The sequence below is a fragment of the Venturia canescens genome, chromosome 9 (assembly GCF_019457755.1).
Source record: "Venturia canescens isolate UGA chromosome 9, ASM1945775v1, whole genome shotgun sequence".
In the NCBI taxonomy this organism is placed as follows: domain Eukaryota; kingdom Metazoa; phylum Arthropoda; class Insecta; order Hymenoptera; family Ichneumonidae; genus Venturia; species Venturia canescens.
The window spans coordinates 17,049,782-17,068,463 of record NC_057429.1 but is presented as its reverse complement, the minus strand read 5'-3'; the positions used below and the strand labels follow the sequence as shown (position 1 = coordinate 17,068,463).

At 43.0% G+C, this 18,682-nt stretch overlaps 1 long non-coding RNA gene across 1 annotated transcript; it reads left to right on the top strand.

Annotated features, from left to right (window-relative positions):
* The first annotated feature begins 9,083 nt into the window (after nucleotides 1–9,083).
* LOC122416280 (uncharacterized) lies at nucleotides 9,084–11,805 on the top strand. Its single transcript, XR_006262090.1, has 3 exons — nucleotides 9,084–9,894; nucleotides 10,021–10,632; nucleotides 10,702–11,805. It is a non-coding gene; the product is annotated as an uncharacterized lncRNA (long non-coding RNA).
* Nucleotides 11,806–18,682: the final 6,877 nt, after the last annotated feature.

Genomic DNA, 18,682 nt, shown 5'->3' with positions numbered 1-18,682 from the left:
TTTCCTATCCCACGTCGGCGTAGCATACTTTTCATAATAAAAAGCCTCAGAATTTTAGTTTTCGATTGACAGCATGCACAAATGGCTCCTTCTCAAAGTTCTTGTTCCTTCACTTTGAGAATCGATATTCGCACTTTTTGTTTACTTTTCACTCGTAAATAATTATTCAAGCACTTATTCACGGAAGCAGTCGGAAAAGAGTGAGTTCGAGTCGACCATTCTTCACTGAGAAAAAAAATGGTTTATTCGATATTAATTGATCTTATTGGAAGAGTTTTCTTCGTTTAACTGCAACGTTTTCGGAGGGAATGAATCTGCAGTTTTGATCTGAAACTCTTCGTCTAATTATATTTAACCTTGCGATGATCATATATTTCATTTGCACCCCGGAATGCCACATTTCGCTGTTCCAATGACTTTTTCCTTAGTGTGTTCGGTACGATTATTTATCTCGATGTTAATTCCAGTTGGAATTCGATTAAGGTGGCTCTGTACTTTTGTTGAAATTTTAAGAACCGGCTGACATTGAAGTACGGCGTAATCGGAGTGTAAAAATGGTTAATTTTGTACGCGATGCTTATACCTAACACGTAACTGGATAGCACTTTGTTTGCATTTTTTATAACCGACGCTAAACGGGTCTCACGCCTTAAAAATGAAACCACTCGTGTATCGAGTACTATTGTGGGATAAATATTTTAAAAAATGGCAATTTTCGACCATCTAGTTCCGGAGATATCGACTGGTAAACTGTGTTAATTTTACGAAACGCGGAACGGGCGCGCGACCAGCTGTGACGACGCGGCAACGGTGCACGCTGCAGCGAACCGATACACGCAATACAAAAGAACGTGAAAGCCTTTTTTCTCAAATGTTCGACCACCTTTCTCGATTGAATTGCCATTTGAACACTTTTCAACTTCTTTCCCGACGCATAAATAAGATTTCGGGAAACACTGACATTATTTGAGCCTCGACGCTGCAGTGATACCGGAGATGGCGTTGTTGCCACGACTACAGCGCCACTTTCTTTCTGCCTAAGGACATATATATTCGCGCATGAAGCGTGATTGTGTAGGACAGCCAGAGTGTACAAGCTCCGACGAAACCGTGTAAAACTTTTAGCTCGTACGTCTACATACAGAACTACCTTAACCCTTACTAGCACACCTCAAGTTTCTGACGTAATAGTCACACGGGGTCCAAAGGACCCCGCTCACTTTGGGGGACGATAAATAATTGAAAAACTTTCAAAAAAATAAAATAAAAATACTGCAATGTATTTTGAACCTTTAAAAAACGACCATAACGATTCTATTTAAAAAAATGTCAAAGAAATCTCGATATTTCTGTTTGGTATCGTCGGTCGAAAAATTTCTGGGGTCCAATATACCCCGTGTGACTATTAAGGGTTAATTGGCATAGCTACCGATGCACGGAGAGAAAATTTCGCTACGGTGCCATAGAAGTAGGGTTCTACATCGTAATATTTATTAATACTTACGAACATACATAGTAATTTTTTGTGAATCGACTCGATGAAAATTGATGAGTGATATCAAAATAAATACAATCGCGAATGAAATTCTGTTATTGACCATAGTAAATTTCTAAACACTTTGACGTATGATCGATGTTCGAGCTCCTCAAATTTTACTATGTTCAACAGTAAACTTCAATTGCGAAAACAGTACTAAGCATAGCAAAATCGTATAATAATTCTACTTGACGCAATTCATCGTCGAGTCAACACAAATTCGACAGCGTTTACTTGGTGAACTATGTAGGAAAAAATAGCACAGTTTGAGCCTTTGTCACAGCAAAATACGCAATTTAAGGAAGTTGAGGCTGTACAGTCATTTTTTTTACCCAAAAGTTATGACCTGTACCTTTCCAAAGTTAGGCCAGTTTACAGTTTGGCAATGTTACATACACTTTAAAGAAATGTTGGGAAAAAAAAGACGAAAAACTGGTGAAAGCTCAGTCGAAAACACGAACGGTGACGATCCTAGCCTCAAAAAACTGCGCGGGAAACAGATTATTATTAATATAATCTCAGCAAATCTCCTAATAAATCTGAAAAAAATTGACATTGTTCGGCAAGCCTTGCTCATGTTGCCCAAAAAATTTCATATTTTTAGCATCATTTTTAACGGAGATATCACTGAGTGTGTCTGGACTTCCATAAAATTACATGTTATTTGGCCCAAATTGTTATTGATTTTTCTCGGCAACGACGCTCCTAAACTGTCTGAAAATTTAACTGATTTTTTTTTACACTTAACTTTATAAGATGCAATCAGTTTAAAAGCGATGACACCATTTTCATTCTAATGCCTCAACTTCCTTAAAAATGTTCATTCAGAATTTACTCGGAAATTACAATGTTTTTGGTAAAAACCTCCAAAATGGGAGATATTTCTGCCCCAATACCATGGCAGTACAGTAATTCTTACTACTTTTTTCTCTCCGTCTAGAAATAATAAAAAAAAGGTCGTAGAAACTGCAATTCCGGGATTTTGAAAACAATATTCACGTTTCCAATGACGAGAATCGTATGAGAAAAAGGCACGGGTTTAAATGCATGTGCAAGAACATATGCGACGTAGAAAAACGTCGAGGGGCACCCCCGCGATATTTATTTTATTTGATATTCTTTTCAACGACTCTGAATAAATGCGGTATCGCGGAGCGTCGGAGCCTTAAAATCGTACGGAGCTGTGTGACGAGTGTTAGGAAGATCGACCCCTCCGGGTTGCCTGAATGGGCGCTCACATCGGACAGTATTTTTAGTCTCGCGTTTTAGGGCCCACAGTGTATCGTATGAATATCGAATGTACCCTTCGCGAAATTAAATTCGGACAATATGTTTTGTTTCGGGCTCGGAGCGCCCCCTTTTATCGGGGCGAATGTTTCTAGGGGAGATTTTTATGGCTCGTGTGTACGTTCGTGTGTCGAGGGGCACGATCCCCCCCTGGAGCTTGTTCTAACCTCTTGGGGTTCGCACAACGCACCATCCTGATGAGTATTAATGTCACACACGCGAGAGAACCGTCGTAAATTTACATACGTGTAATAACGCAATCAACGCGGGGCTGCAGATTTGTGGTTGGCTCCGAGCACTTGTCTTCGTTGATTCTTACAATTGAATTTCGCAATCAGCACTTTTCTCGATGACTTCGTCCATCGGAATTGATGCTCCTTGGAGGGATGATCGTAGCAAAGGGCGAGAGGTTCAGCCCTTCGGGACAGTGGACTTTCAACACCTTCGAGAAATAAGCGCCAAATGATTTCTCCCAAAGGCTCGGCGAACCAGCGAGTGAAAGTTGAAGAAAGTCCCAAATTAGTATTACCGGAGTGATCGGGTCGATGATCGACTTTGAAAGACCAGCACGCAACTCGGACATCGTCGTGGAGAATTGTGTTTGTATGAAGATCGCGGATTACGCGAGGTTTTCAGGAGTGTTTATAAAGTTCCAAAGTCACGAGAAGCGAAGGCTTCGAGTTTCTTAGGGAGAGATCGCGAGTGCTGGTCGGTTGGCAAGGACCAACGGAGTAGAATGCCTTTGGGTGGATGTTCGAAGGGAAAAATGGTCGTCGTGCCAGGGGGAGGAGACGGAGGAATGAGTCAGGAGAACGGCGTGAGGACGATCGGTCCTGGTGGATTATAAAAGTGCGTTCTCTGCAATGGGGAAGCGTTTGTAATGGTACAATGGGTTGCCACCAGTCGAGCAGAGCGTAGGCGCGGTTGGGGAATGACGATCTTTCGATTGTCCTTCTTCCTCGTTGAGAAACGTTAAACATGCAATCTCTGTGTGTGTGTGTGTGCGTGCTTGCTTAGTTTTCTTGTTTGAGGTTACCGTTTGAAAAATACTTTATTAGGGAAAGCTGCGTGCCGGAGGAGAGTTTAGCCGAGGCAAGGAGACAGGGGACAGTTTCTCTGGGAGGTGGTTAATGGCGAAGGTAACACAAGGAGGATCCTACGGTCCTCGTCGCCGAGGGGTCTGGTCAGTTTCCTAAGCCGTGTCACCTTCGCCGGTCCAACTCGGCTTTGAGGGTCCCCCATTATCCCCGGCGTGAACGGGACACGCTTCTCGGAGGATCCGAACCGTCAAAAGATGCAGCTCGAATCCTCCTTCATTGTCTTTGCCTTTGGCCATCCAGTCATTGTATCGAGGGTGAGCAGGTGGCGTGGCAATGGCACAATAGAGAACAATCGACAGCCACCGGTTGAAATTTTACTTCCCCCTCCCCCGCCCCCGCCCCCGGCCCCGTCGATCTTTCAATAGACCTCGGAAAACTGCACTCGCGAGGCTTTCGAGCCTCCGTAGGCCAGTCTTCGCGAAGAATCTTCTCTTGGTTTTCCAAACGATGACAGAACACGTTGAAACGTTGCCAAAGTTATCGCTCTTTCATAAACTTTATTCCCGTTTCAGATTCCGGAGCTGCGGGTGAGCAAGTTCACGCGTGATCGAGCGCTCCGAAGGATTCTTCGTCGCGACGATTCCCATCGGAAAATCCACATTCGCTCTTGCCGGAGGCGATTTCACTCGGAGTCGCATCGCACCGGACCCGTGTGCGCGCGAGAAACGAGATCAAAGGCTGATTTAACGGAGCAGCTTGACGCGCATGCGGTGGGTCTCTCGGTGGACTGATAAGCCTCCTGCCTACGAGGACACAATGCCGTGCGACAATGGGATCGTCATGATTGTCCAATTGGAAGGGTACAACGAGGAGACGCGGATGATAAATTTTCTTGAAAACGCTCATCCTCCCCGAGGCCTCAATTGACGAGGCTCGAGTGAGCGTCAATTCAACCGAGAATTGTTTTATGCGAGAAAAGATATCGAGTAGGACGAGATATCCTCTCTTACCGGAAGTTTAATCCTTTACGAGGAGGGAGCAGGAGAGGAACTTGGTAGAAGTGCATTTAGTAAGGATTAGATGTACAAATAGGAATTCGAATGTTATTCAGTATCGAGTTTTCCCACATGAATTGATGAAGAGAAGTGCAATAGCATTAGGCAAAGCTCACGATACAAAGAGCTCCTATTATACGTCGTATATATAAATACACACTCAGTCGCTCTCTCTCTCTCTCTCTCTCTCTCGCTGCGCGGGTGTGTATGTGGACACAACACAGACGTGGCGACACAATGGGCTACGTACAAGCCCGTTTTGTCGAGAAACCGGGTACAGAGCCTGTTCCAATGGCAATTGTAAATAGACGATGAATCTGTTGATCCGAAATCAGCAGGAAGCAACGCCTTTGTTCCGGATTATACGTGTACACAGGGGTGTACCATCGGTGAATTTGACAATGTGAGCGAGTGACGGGAGGTCAGCCACCGTATAGACCAAGACGACAATGCTGCCCCGCATGGCCCCTGGTGAGCTCTTCTCGTTGGAATCTATACTTCGACGAAGTGAGCTCAGGAGACGAAGAGGGTGAAAGTCCGCTGCGTGCGCATGTGTCTCGTCGTACCTACGCGAGAGAGAGAGAGAGCGAGAGGGGTAGCGTTAGGTGTGCCGGAGTAGAAGAGCGTGCACAGGTGCGTGTTCAAAAGAAAACCTGGTGTCGGAGAGCTCGAAGATGAAAATCTCGGATCTCGTCAGCATTCGTGGAAGGAGCTGGCTCCGTACTTTTGGCAGATCGTTAAAACTCGACGCAAAACGCTTGTTCCTGGTGTAAACAAGGCCCGAGCGCGCGAGTCGCGAGGTTATTAGCTCGTCTAATGCCAGCGTTTAAGCCCTTTAAAAGCATCCCTCGCTGGCTAGCGCGGGATGAGAAAGCCGCTCGTTTATCCATCGGCTGCTAATACACACGCGCAACCAAATCTTCCTGCTCGTCCGACGTCTCCGTTTCTCTCGGATTCTTACATGCGAATTTGCACCTAAGCCACAAAAGCCGAGGACACTCTCGTTGGCCTGCGCAGCGCTGTTAGACAACAAGGCCCGGGGGGAGAGCGGGACACAAGGACTCTCCATTCTAGTGCCATACCTCGTTGAACATCATCCTCGACAACCTGAAAGGAATCACTCGGTGGAAAGCATCGCTATTATTAGTACCGCTGCAATTAATTCCGTAAAGGGAGCGGCTTTTCGGGAAAAAATAGAAAAGGGAGAAAAAAAGAAGTTGTCGGAGCGCAAGATCCTCCCTCTGTAAGCGATCTCAACTTTTTTCTCCTTTCATACGTAGCCGGTGCGGTGCCCATAGTGGACACCCGATTTACGCCCCATTCAGGTGAAGCACTCGCGCGAATGCCAACGGGACACGGGGAGCTTCCAGCGTTGTACTTATAATGGAACTTTTATGTATGCTTCTGGACTAATGCGCATCCCTAATCGAAACGCTCGTGCGATCACGCAACTGTAACTTTCGGAATCAGCCTCGTCCTTCTGTGGCATTCACTCAAAAGAATATTACTCGGCCCCCTCGCCCTCTATTCTCAGGGATAAAGTATATATCGAGCATTCTCTCAATTCGATCTTCCCAGACAAACATCGAATCACTTGCCTTCCGATCGCTCGTTAGCGGGACAAACGAGTTTCGCGCACTCTTCCACCGGCTTCGAATCCGACTGGGAAAACTCGAATTCACAGCGTTTTTCCCCGAAGCTGTCCGCCACCTTTCCTTCCATTTCGAAATCGATTTTCTCAGCCGCTAGATCAAATAGAACTTGGTCGTTTCGGACAACGCATCGCGAAAGCGAGGACGAGGAAAAATCACTCGTCTCCACACCCCCGGGCGAAATCCACCGATCTTATTCCCCGATTTGTAGCACAGGGTCACTCCCGGGCCACACGAGTTATTGATACCGGCCAGCACTCGTCGCCGCAACTGAAATTGAGATTATATCCGCTCCCGAGATCCTCTTATGCTATTATCGAGTTGAACTCACTTACAATGCCTCCTCTTTCATACGGTTTATGGATTTGACCGGATCTCTCTCTTTGAACTCCCCAACAAGGCCAATATGGCCCGCTGCACTTTCAAAGCCCGGACTCTCCGATGGAAAACCGTCGAATATCCTGTCCCACCGGCCCTTCCATTCTTACATGCGTGTATTCTTATTTCTCATCATTTTATCACGCTACACCTTTTTTACGAATTTTTTTGATCGACTCGCTTTTCCACTCGGTGCCTACGAATTATACAGTTTTGTCGAGCTTGTGAATCGAATGCCAAGTTTCCTTCGGGCAGGAGTTGGGAGCGGTTTAGACTGATTTTACAACGCACGGAATTCCCATTGGCTTGGCTTTTTACTCTTTATTTCTCAATCCCATGGACACAGGGGCGTTAATTTCTCGATGTGCACGCACGTGCCACATTCCATTTGGGCCCGAGTACAAAGGTGCTTCTCGTTTTTATTTTCTCATCTCCGAATCTGTTGACTGAATAAATTTTGCTTGGTTTTCGAATAAAAAATGACTGGACCGATTCCGATGGATGTTTCTTGAGATGAATCATCGTTTGGAATATGATTTTGTTTTTAGTGTTTCGATACTTTGTTTTTGCACGAAAACGTGCAAAAAAGCTTCAACGTTTCGTTCAGTTTTTGATATTAATGATTCGCCAGCATTTGAAGAATATTGATGAACGTTTATTGTTCAATTTTCAGGTTAACTGATTCACGGGAGTTCTTAAAACATCGATAAACGAAAAAGCAACGAATGGCGGAACGGATGGCAACGAGCGAGCTTCGTGGGACCATATTGTTGACAGGGGAGCTCGAGTATTTCGTTTGATATTGAAAAACTAATGCGCATCTGGCGAAGCCTGTGGACGAAGGAAGAAATTCGTAGGATGAAACGTCGAAAGTTGCAGGCCGCTTCTGTCAGTGCGTGAGATATTCACCGCCTTAATCGTATACATTGGAAGATGCGTGTTTCGGAAACGTTTCATCAAGTTGGTGCACGCAGGATCAGCAGGAGAAATAGCTCGCCCATGAGCCAAGATCTGCGATATAAATCCTCCGTTATTTCGTAAAGAAAGCACGAAAAGGAGCCCAACGTTTGCCGATTGTTGGGTACATTGTTCCCAGGAAGTCGAGGGGCGAGCTGGATCAGTTAGGGGAAGAGAATCTCTCGACTCTCGATCGTCAATTGATTGACGTTATCGGTCCATCTCCCGGATTAGGAAGATTGCTCGAAGATGCGAGGAGCGCGAATCTTGGACGTAGATATCTCGGAATCCTGCGTGGCATTTAACGAATACCACGATTCTGTACCAAAACGTCCATTGTCGTCTCGTGATGCTTGCACACGTTACTTTGCAGAAATTCTTTTTACATGTTAAAACAGTAAGAAGGAACGCAAAAACAAAACACTTTAAGGAAGATCATGCGTTACTCGTGATTCAAAAAATCAAGTCAACTTTTTTGCTCTTTTCATGATCAAAGAAACGATTGAAGTTTATTCCCGCAATTATTAATATTATGTGTAACTTATTTTTTGAGATTGATAAATTTTTAATATTATGATAGAGGTTTAAATACTTGCGTAGTGAAATCGTCAAGCGAAATGTGACAACAGCCATTTCCTATTCATATGCCGATGCGTATCTATATTTTAAACCAGCTGGCTCATGGCGTTGTCAAACCTTCCACCGTTTATGTCGTTATTACTCGTCAACCCCAAGTGTTTTTATTTTTCCATCATTTTTGTTTCATCATTGACATCTGAAAATATTATATTTTCTTATTCTCGTTTTTGGCTCTTTAAAGTTAGAAGGATCCTATTGGATTGAATCAAAATCGTCGCACAGGAAGTCTGCCTGCCACAAGAGCCTATGTACAACCCTTAAAAAATGTGATTTTCGTCAAATATTTTCTCGACGATTAGACGGTAGATCCTACAATAATTCCGGGAATAGATGCACGCTGTATATTTCTAGAATATTTCCGAATTTCAACTCTTAAAGTTGCAATTTTCGATTTCCATTAGATTCGCGTGAACTTCCTTAACGTATAAATAAATTGAGATGAGTCCCCGAAAATGAAAATCTCGCTGTAAAGGACCGATTTTGAGGGGGTTTTAAATCCTCCAATAATTAATCGAGCTCCTGCAATTCTGTTTTTTCTCAGTAGCTCAATGATAATCTCGAATTTCTAGGAAACCACACCGAAAGATGAAAACTGATCGATTCAAAAACAGGAATGTGGATTTCGTTAAAAAAAATTATCCAGCTCGATATTTCTATCCACGAAGAAGTTGAGTCCTGCTCGGTCTCATTATTTGTCGATGATCGAGCGTAAGCGAGCGAGTGTTGCTCCAGGGTGTTGTTCTCACAGGGAAGAATGGAAGTGAAACGACTACGCAGGTGGACCGGAGGAATTCAGGTGGGAAAGGTAGACGAGGGAACTCCCGCTGTCTCTCGTTTAGGCGATCGAGAGAGAGAGAGAGAGAGAGAGAGAAAGAGCAGCGAGACGGGAAGATACTGTCGATAGAGTGAAACCGCCCATGAGAGCCACATTCCGATGCCTGGTCGGTAGACTTTCAGGCGCCCAACTCGTTGCCCTGTACGTAGACGGGCCTTCTTCATGGGTGTGTGTGCGCGCTCGTGTACGTGGAAATCGAGCCCGTTCATTCAGAAAGTCGTTTTACGTGTGGTTGGGCCAAGCACTAGCTTGCTCCAGTGCTCAAACATGGGAGGGGAATTCTTGACTGGTATGCAGGGATGTACATGCGTGCTAACCGTGCCCCTATCCTGGCTGTTGATGGACCATCGAGGCCCCCCTTCCCCCCCTCGTGGGGCTTCGCTCCCTATTTTTCTTAGTTCTCATAAAAAAAAAAATGAAGTCTCGAAGACCGGAAAGGTAAAGCTATGAGCAAGCACGACAATTCTGGCCTGGACGAGGCTACTCGTCGATGTTACCTTTGGATACTGTGAATGTAAGCGATTTATCATTCATATGAGTTCTGTCTTTGGAGCTCTCGTTTGCGGAGCCGTTCGAACTTTAGAGATAAATTTTGACATTGTTTTATCGTCTTTTTATGAATTTGCTCTCCGTATTTCAGATGCCTGTCAATTTCGTTACTTTTGTGGCTTACTCCATTCGCTTAAAGGGGATGAAGATCGACGTTCCGGAATCTGTGTTCAACGCGAATATTCGGAAGCGAGTTTTTCAACGGGAGTTTCGGAAAGTGCGGTTGAAACGTTCCTGCAATTTCTAAAATTTTGAATAAACGCCGGAGACGCGGGAAAAAACGTAAAACTTTCTCAAACAATGTGCTCGACGCCCATCCCATTTGATTAAATTATAAAATGAACGGAAGTGCGATTCCAAGTGAAAGTCTCCAATTTTTATAGCTCATTTGTCCAATGTGAGAAAATCAACGGCGGTCGTCGCTGTAGCGGCTTGAGGCGAGCACACTCGCCGAGATCATTGGCACGAGGATCGCTCGATTTTCCATTTGTAAATAAAAAAGGAAGGAGCCATTGAAATTCGACATGCATCGGGGTTATTCAATCGCCGTAGCGCGTTACTCCGTCGATGTGTGACACAAAAGTTTACCGGCGGATGTCGAAGACTAAAGCGAAGAAAGAACCATCCCTTTTGCACCTTCCCGCATTGTGAGCGGGAGAATTTTCAGGAATTCGCTTCGACATTGTCACGTTTCTTTTCTACGGTAGTCGCCTTGTTTTCTTTTCTACCAACGCCTACGATCGCGACCGTTTACCCGCCTTTTTTTTTACAGGTCCTGAGTGAACTGTGTCGCATCGTAAAAACTCACAATATCGTGCATTGTGCGGACATTTATCGAGGTAACACTGCATCGTGAGCGTTTTGCTGGCTCTGGAATTCCGAAAACAACTCTTGTTTGGAGGGCAGAATCGTTCGGTATCGGGAATTCGTTGGGTTTTATCGAAAGCCCTGTGAAAATGAGCTCCTGGTGCATCCTCATTTCCAAAAATGTTTTCACTCCTTCTTCAAATGAATTTTGCTATTTTAGCTCTGAAATTATTCAAGTTTTTTCACTAGAATTATCAGTTTTTCAGGATTCCTCTCAAAGGCTTTACATTCAGCCCGGATTTGAAGTTTAGGTCGGTCCAGGTTTATGACATAAGCGTAGGCAGACCAGTCACGCAGGGCGCGTTTTATTTCATTTCTCAACTATGTACCCGCCGGACAAAAGGCTGGATGAGTTATGAGTTTCACCGAGGCCACGTGACCGCCTTTTATTCTCTCCTCTTTCGTTTCATCCTTCTCGGACCGGCTGGAGATGTCTTCACAAAATTTGACACGACGATTATGTGAGCCATTATCTGCTTTTTCTATATCTGTATGACGAAGCCACGGAATTATTTTGATAAGGCTCATCGTAACTCGTCGAGTACGAGACGCACAAGAAATCGTGTATACAAACATTTTCTGCGTAATTTCAACACGTTTGTATATTTATGTCCTGCATCCGAGTGCTTCGAGAAACACTCCGATTTCAAAAAACTTTTCGACGCTTTTATTCAACTTGCCGCATACACGTGACAGAAAAAAATCGATTTTGTTTCATTTCGATGAAAGAGTCCAGCGTGCTAAAAAAACTAAAAATTTCACCCTCAACCTTCGATTTTCCCCATTTCCAAGGGTAGTAAGGTGAAAATTGAGTTTAAAAATCGACTCAGTGACCCAAAAAACCATTGTATACCAATTTTTGTCCAAATCGGTTGAAAATTGAAAAAGTTATTTCAATATGTACATAACATGTTATACAAAACCAGAATGGGTCCGACTTTTTTTTGTACATATATGATCCAATACCAGTCAACCGGTTAAGGAGGCTGGATCGCGACGATACAATGTTGCCATGCTAAACCATGTTAAAAATATAAAGGATTTCAAAATGATAAGAATTTAATAAAATTTGGTAAATGTATTCTTTAAAAATATATAAGACAATATAAATTTTTTTAGATTTTTCTACCTCATAGCTCTCGAATAATTGAACACTAAAGTTCACGTGTATAAGCACAGGGTTTACATTACAGCTATACATCTCGTGCATATCAACTTCGATTTAACGCTCAATTATGCGATGACAATTTGGTAAAAAAATGTGAAAAAAATTGTATTTGTATACTTGATGCCAAAGAATGTTATCACCACATGAATTATCAATACAGGAGTCGACAATAATTTCCCCCTAACTTAGCTCAAATACTGCTCACTTCATTATTCACAGCTATTCTCAATTTGTCAATTTCTCGTTACATTTAAATTGGTTCAAATAAATTGTGTTTTTATGCCTTTCAAAGGCTTTTTTCCAAAGCCTTGTCGCCATTATTGAATTGAACTTACAAAAACTAACTTCTTGCAGGAAACACTTCGTGACGAAGATCGCAGAGAACGTAGCAATGGGCATAGGCACTCATCGGCCATTTGAATTCGAAGATAATTGAATTAGAACGAATCGAGGGGGTGCGAACCGTTCCAAGGACGGAGCGGTCCAGCGTCAATAATTTTTCGACCGGGACGAGATCGTTTACGCACGTAACGCGTTTCGTTCGGTAAGAAGGTCTCGTGCGTGCGCAAGTAGAAGTACAGGGAAAGGGTCGATTGCACACACGAGCGCGTCGCAGGGCGTAAATTCGTTTGATTGTTGAGCTAAACTCGAATGCAACCGTCGCGAGGTCCCGGTGACGGGGATCGCGTCACGCAGAAAGAGAGTCGCGTTTAATAAAAATTATTCATATTCCCCGGGCTAGAATATCGAATTCAAATGTAGATTGAAATGCGGATCGGTGCGAGGCGAGTGGGCCAGCGAGACAGAACGCGTGGCTCTGTTACTCGCACGAGCGAGATTCGCTCGAGCCCCCTCCGCCGAGTGACATCGTGTCGAATAATTTTGCGGCAACAAACCCCCCTCCCTGGGTCCTGTGCCATTATGAGGAAGGATCAAGGGCAAGTGCACGATGATGTATCGAGGCTGCATGAGCACAGGGAAGGAAATGAAACTCCGTGAAATTTGCATTAGCACGATTCGTTTCACTATTCAGAACCGATAAGGAAATCCCTTTTTTCGGGCTAGGTAGGAGCCTCGTTTTTTATCCTTTTCTCGAGGTAGCATGACAGGAGACTCGGGCACTTTGAAAAGCTCCATCGGCGTCGAAATGCGCGTACATATATTTGTGTAGCAATTGATTTTATCGGTTGCTCATTATTCGCAATGGGAATTTCATGTACCGATGTTAATTCATTTTTATTTCTATGGGATATCCACACGCCCAGGTCGTACCGTGAACCAGCATCGTTTTGTCGCTGTCCCACATTCTTCTCGACCCACTACCAATCGACTCGTACGTGAATATTAAAATAATTAAATTCTCACCCCGCGACGCTGCTTCGTAAATTTATCCCATTTTACCAGCCACCCTGCTCCAACATTCGAAACCTTATTGTACACATGTACACCTCGGCTCAATCAAATACGATGAATAATAACCGATACAGTTGTAACGTACCCTGTGCGCACCGTTTCCGCAACTCTTTCCCAATGTCGTTTGCCATTCGGGGTGTGGCTCGCAGTCAACCCGGTCGAAAGCTAGCCCAATTTTAAATCGCTTTTTCAACAGTCGCTTCTTGTGGGATACGCTTGTAATGAAACTCGTTATTCATCGATGGGCGTTCGTGGACGAAGCTCATTTTTTAAAATATAACTCTCGTCGATCCGTTTTATCGAATCTCGATTTCTTCGCTTGTAGAAAGTCCCGTTCAAGCTTGACATTCGTTGCTGTGGAATATTCTCTGAATGAATTTTTTTTACTCATTTTCGTTCAATTTTATTCGCAGATTCTTCCATTTCATTTTTTATTTCATCTTATTCCATCGCTTTTCGAGTATCGAACGAAATTAACCTCGAGAATCAAACTGCAGCGTAGTTTGGAGGAAAACGTTGTTTTTTTTTTTTTTTTTTTGGGATTTCGAAAATGCAATCACTGCAGCACACAAATTTGATTTTAATTCTTTTTTTTCTCTAGTCGTAGCGGCAGTTTCTTCCGAGATTCTGCTGGTAGAAACGTTTTCCGTTAATTGGAGGAAGGAAACATGAAACTGCGAAGGTTTGTGATTCGTGCGATTTAGTTCAAAGTCCCATTCAGTCCGGTGAAGTAACCTTGAATTTGTCTGCGGCTAGAGGACGCAGTTTTCTCAATGAAACGTCGAAAAACTACCTGAGATTCGTCAATGACAATAATGAAGGAATTGCATTGTATCGGTTGCTGTAACACACCGAGTAACACTATTCGTTCATTCTTTTTTTTACGAGTGTATACTATTCGTCTCGGGGGAGAGAATTTCGGCAGAATGGTTTCACGCTGAGGTCACCTGGCCGCCATAATGTATTAAGGAAAGCTTTCTTTGGACTACCCGCCGGATAGTCACGCCTACAAAAGTGCCGGGACGTTTTTTCTCTTTCGTATCTTTCGACAAAGGGGATTCGAAGCTTTTAGTTTCTTGCTGCTCAATCGCGTATGTGACTCCCTCTCAAAATTTCTCTCCACGACAATACAAAAATCCTCCTGCGGAATCGAGTTCTGAGAAAAAAAATCCGTCGAATTTGTACGTAATTTTGAAAAAAAAATTCCTTCGAAGTCAGAAACGGTGTGCGACTCCCAGCAAATTTATGAGATTACGAGAAAAAGGCTCCTTGAAGCATTCATTGTTTTTGAGATTCAAACTCGAATCGCTCGATGAATAAATTTATGCTCGAGGCAAGAAACGTGCAGTTTTCCAGTAGAGTTTCGTCCTAACGATTCCGGAGAAAAAGATTGTGAAAAGCTTGCCAGATCGCGTGAATTTCGTGTTAAGATTTCAATCGAAAATCCCTTTTGTGTGTTTTGATAGACTAGCGGCGCGGCGCGATCGCTCGTCTCATCGGATAGGAAAAAAGTCAATATACAAACGACAATCGTCGAGTGGAAATGAGTTTAAGTTCCTGTGGAGGATAATCAAGAGCCGGGAGCGTAATTACATGAATAGTTTTTTACTTCGAAAAAGCGTGCTCGGAGAGAAAAACGTTTTGGCGCCAGCAAAGGGAGCAAACACAAAAAGTAATGGAGGAATTTGATGCAGCGTTAGCGGAATCTTAATCAATTCTATGCGCACAAGTGTCGAGGGGCAATCATTTGGGTTTGGGAAAAGTAATTGCTGCAAGGAATGAGAGAGCCCGGTAAACATGGTTTCCTCAGAAAAACGATTGAGTGTCTGGGGATGAAGGGTCGGTGGAAGGAGCAGCATAGCAGCGTCGCTGTTTGTTCACCATTGCTATTCCTGCGCGCCCGCAAGTTTCTCTTGACATTATACCTTCGTGGTAAAATCAAATTAAAATGCTGTTTGCCGCGATCCTCAAATAAGAATAAATTAATCGAATGTCGCGAGGTTGTAATCAATAACAGGAAGGACAGGCAAAAAAATGCTGTTTGGAAAAGCAACGCGCGGACTACACATCCGGCGGCGGAAGCTTTTTTCACTTTCCAATCGCCTCTTTATGCTCCAATGTTTACACAAAGTTAATCCAAATCGACCAATATTTTTTCACAAACAACCAACTATTCGTGTTGAAACAAACGAAACGAGATGAAAATATACCTGCGAAGCTTTTCTGGATTCGATATTTAAACTCGAAACAACCGACAGCCGCGAGTGAGCCTATCACTGCTGAGTGACCTCAAGAGGGAGAGAGGGACGGTCGGCTTCCAATCGAGCTCGAAACACCTGAATAAAGTGATCGATAAACTCGGAACATTATTCGCGAGTGCCTTGCCGAGATTGAGATGATTTAAGGAAGATCACGCGAATCCAATGCAAATCGAAAATTCTTACTTTAAGAGTTGAAATTCGGAAATATTCTAGAAATATACAGCGTGCATCTATTCGAGAAATTATTGTAGGATCTACCGTCTAGTCGTCGAGAAAATATTTGACGAAAAACACATTTTTTTAAGGGTTGTACATAGGCTCTTGTGGCAGGCAGACTTCCTGTGCGACGATTTTGATTCAATCCAATAGGATCCTCCTAACTTTAAAGAGCCAAAAACGAGAATAAGAAAACATAATATTTTCAGATGTCAATGATGAAACAAAAATGATGGAAAAAAAAAACACTTGGGGTTGACGAGTAATAACGACGTAAACGGTGGAAGGTTTGACAACGCCATGAGCCAGCTGGTTTAAAATATAGTTACGCATCGGCATATGAATAGGAAATGGCTGTTGTCACATTTCGCTTGACGATTTTACTACGAAAGTATTTAAACCGCTATCATAATATTAAAAATTTATCAATCTCAAGAAATAAGTTACACATAATATTAATAATTGTGGGAATAAACTTTAACCGTTTTACTGATCATGAAAAGAACAAAAAGTTCACTTGCTTTTTTGATTCACAAGTATAACGCATGAACGAAAAGAGAAACAATGGTGATGCAGGTTCGAACGTTAAATTTATCAGTATTTTCTTCTTATTTTGTCAACTGGATCTTGATTAAATCCAGAGATTGTCAAAAAGATATTTTCAAATTTCGAGTATTGAAGTCTTAGAGAATTATGAATTGGTCAGTGAGGAGTCTCGAATATTCAGTTATTCAGTAATCGAAACTTGATAGGAGAAAAGTCTCAAGTACTGAACGAATCAAGAATTCGTGAAGGAAAAGTCACGGATATTCGACGATTCGTAACTCGAAGAAATTTCAAATGAAAACGGAGGCATACGTACGAGGATCGACGAAAAAAGCCCCATCGAATGAAATTCGCGGACTTCGAAAGAAAACGAAAATTCATGACTACATGAATTTTCTATTCTCTATATTTATATATTGTATCTCCTCCGTCCTATTTATGTTTATAATTAAAAATGAATGATTCCTCCGTTTTTGCGAATTTTTATTGTTTTAGATCGAAATGACGATCTCTTTATTTCATAATTCAAACGGTCATTTCAATTGAACGTGACTGTATATACGTTTTCTCTTGTCCTGTACCATTCTCTTTCCTTCTCCGTTATTTACGTGTGTCCTCTCCTTTTCTTTATACTGCAAATAAGAATATACCGCAAATAGCCTAAATCTATTTGTATTCAGAAATCGTGTAATTTTTATCATTATTCATTAATTTTTTCTGGTACATATGCATTTTCAGAAATGGGAAATTTACTTAATCGGAATTCGGCGAAAGGAGAACAGGAGGAACGAGAAAAGGAGGGAAAAAGGAGAAAGCGGAAAAGGAAGAAAGGAAAAAGAAGGAAAGAGAACACTCTCCGGCAGGAGATGCAAATCCTGAGGCTGGAGATTGTACAGAGAGAAATAAGACCAGCACGATCTCTGATGCTAGTTGTCATCAAAGTAAATTTTATTGACTTAATTTATATTTTTTGTGTGCGTGTAGTTAATCGAGGATGGAACGGCGGACAGAGCAGAACGGGCAGCCGCGGGGGGGACGCAACCGAGCTTCATGGTACCAGCGGCGTCTGGAGTTCGCGACGAAGCGTAAAAATAATATAAAATAATTCATTTATTCTTGTTTACTTCTTTATTCTTGTTCTTATTCACTCTCTCTCTCTCGCTCTCTCGCGCGCGCTCGAATTTATTTTGGGAAACATTTACTAAAATTCTCGAAATTCAGATTTATAAAATTGCGACATAGCTCGCACTGGATTCGAATGCTGACAGTCGAGTCGCTGCCGATGCTTAAATAGTACGATGAATGAAAAATTCCTATTCACAGAAATTCACGAAGCTTCAGGATGCCCTTTGAATCTTTTGTTCATGTACGATTCGGAAGATTTGTTTGCAGGAGGACTCAATTGTAAGATTTACAAATGATTGAACATTTTTCGACGTTTAAAAAGTTTTGGTCGAGCAGTAACCAATGCATCGATGTCCTGGTTATAATGACAATTCCGTCGGTCCTATGTACGAGGATCGCTCTATTCTTCAACAGAGTCCGTGTTTTGTTTTTTTCAAACTCCTTGCTTACAACTTGGTTTTGATTTAGCTCGGTACAGTAGCCGTTTTCGGATTATCAAGTACATTCTTATATTATCCGAGCGGTAAAATTCGACGGTGGGTAACTCGCAGAGCAGCAGCAGCAGCAGCAGCAGCGGCAAGAGGTAAACAATGGAGCTTCCAAACGTATAGAACGTTGTTTTTCTTTTATTTGTGAATCCTCTCCCTCACATGGCAATTCGTATTTAGTTTGGCAACGAACTACGGGCTGGCCAACTCGTTCTCCTTCCATCCTATAAACCGGACAAGAGGTGACTTTTCGACATTTCAATCAGAGACTCGACCGTCGTCCCGTCCCGTTAATGGCTGTGAGCGAACCGTCGAACTCGTTGGCTTCTCGTTTCAGCCAATTCGCTTGCTCTCTCTCTCTCTCGCTCTGTCTTTCCCTCGGATTCAATGCTCGTTTTAATGAAACACTGCCTGGCCCACGTTGCCCATTGTCCCTTGTTTTGTTAACCGAGATGAGGGGTCGATCAGCTACGTCGTTCTTTTATAGGTGTACCCTAAACTCTGTTCAACTCCCTTCTTTTCTCCGATACATACACCACCACTCCCTCCCTATCGCTATTTTGGAAAACATCCAAAATAACGTTTAAGAACAAGATTCTCCATGGACCATTCTGCCCTCAATCGTTCGACAATTTGATGTTGTGTTTAGCCGAGCTAACTAAGCTTTGC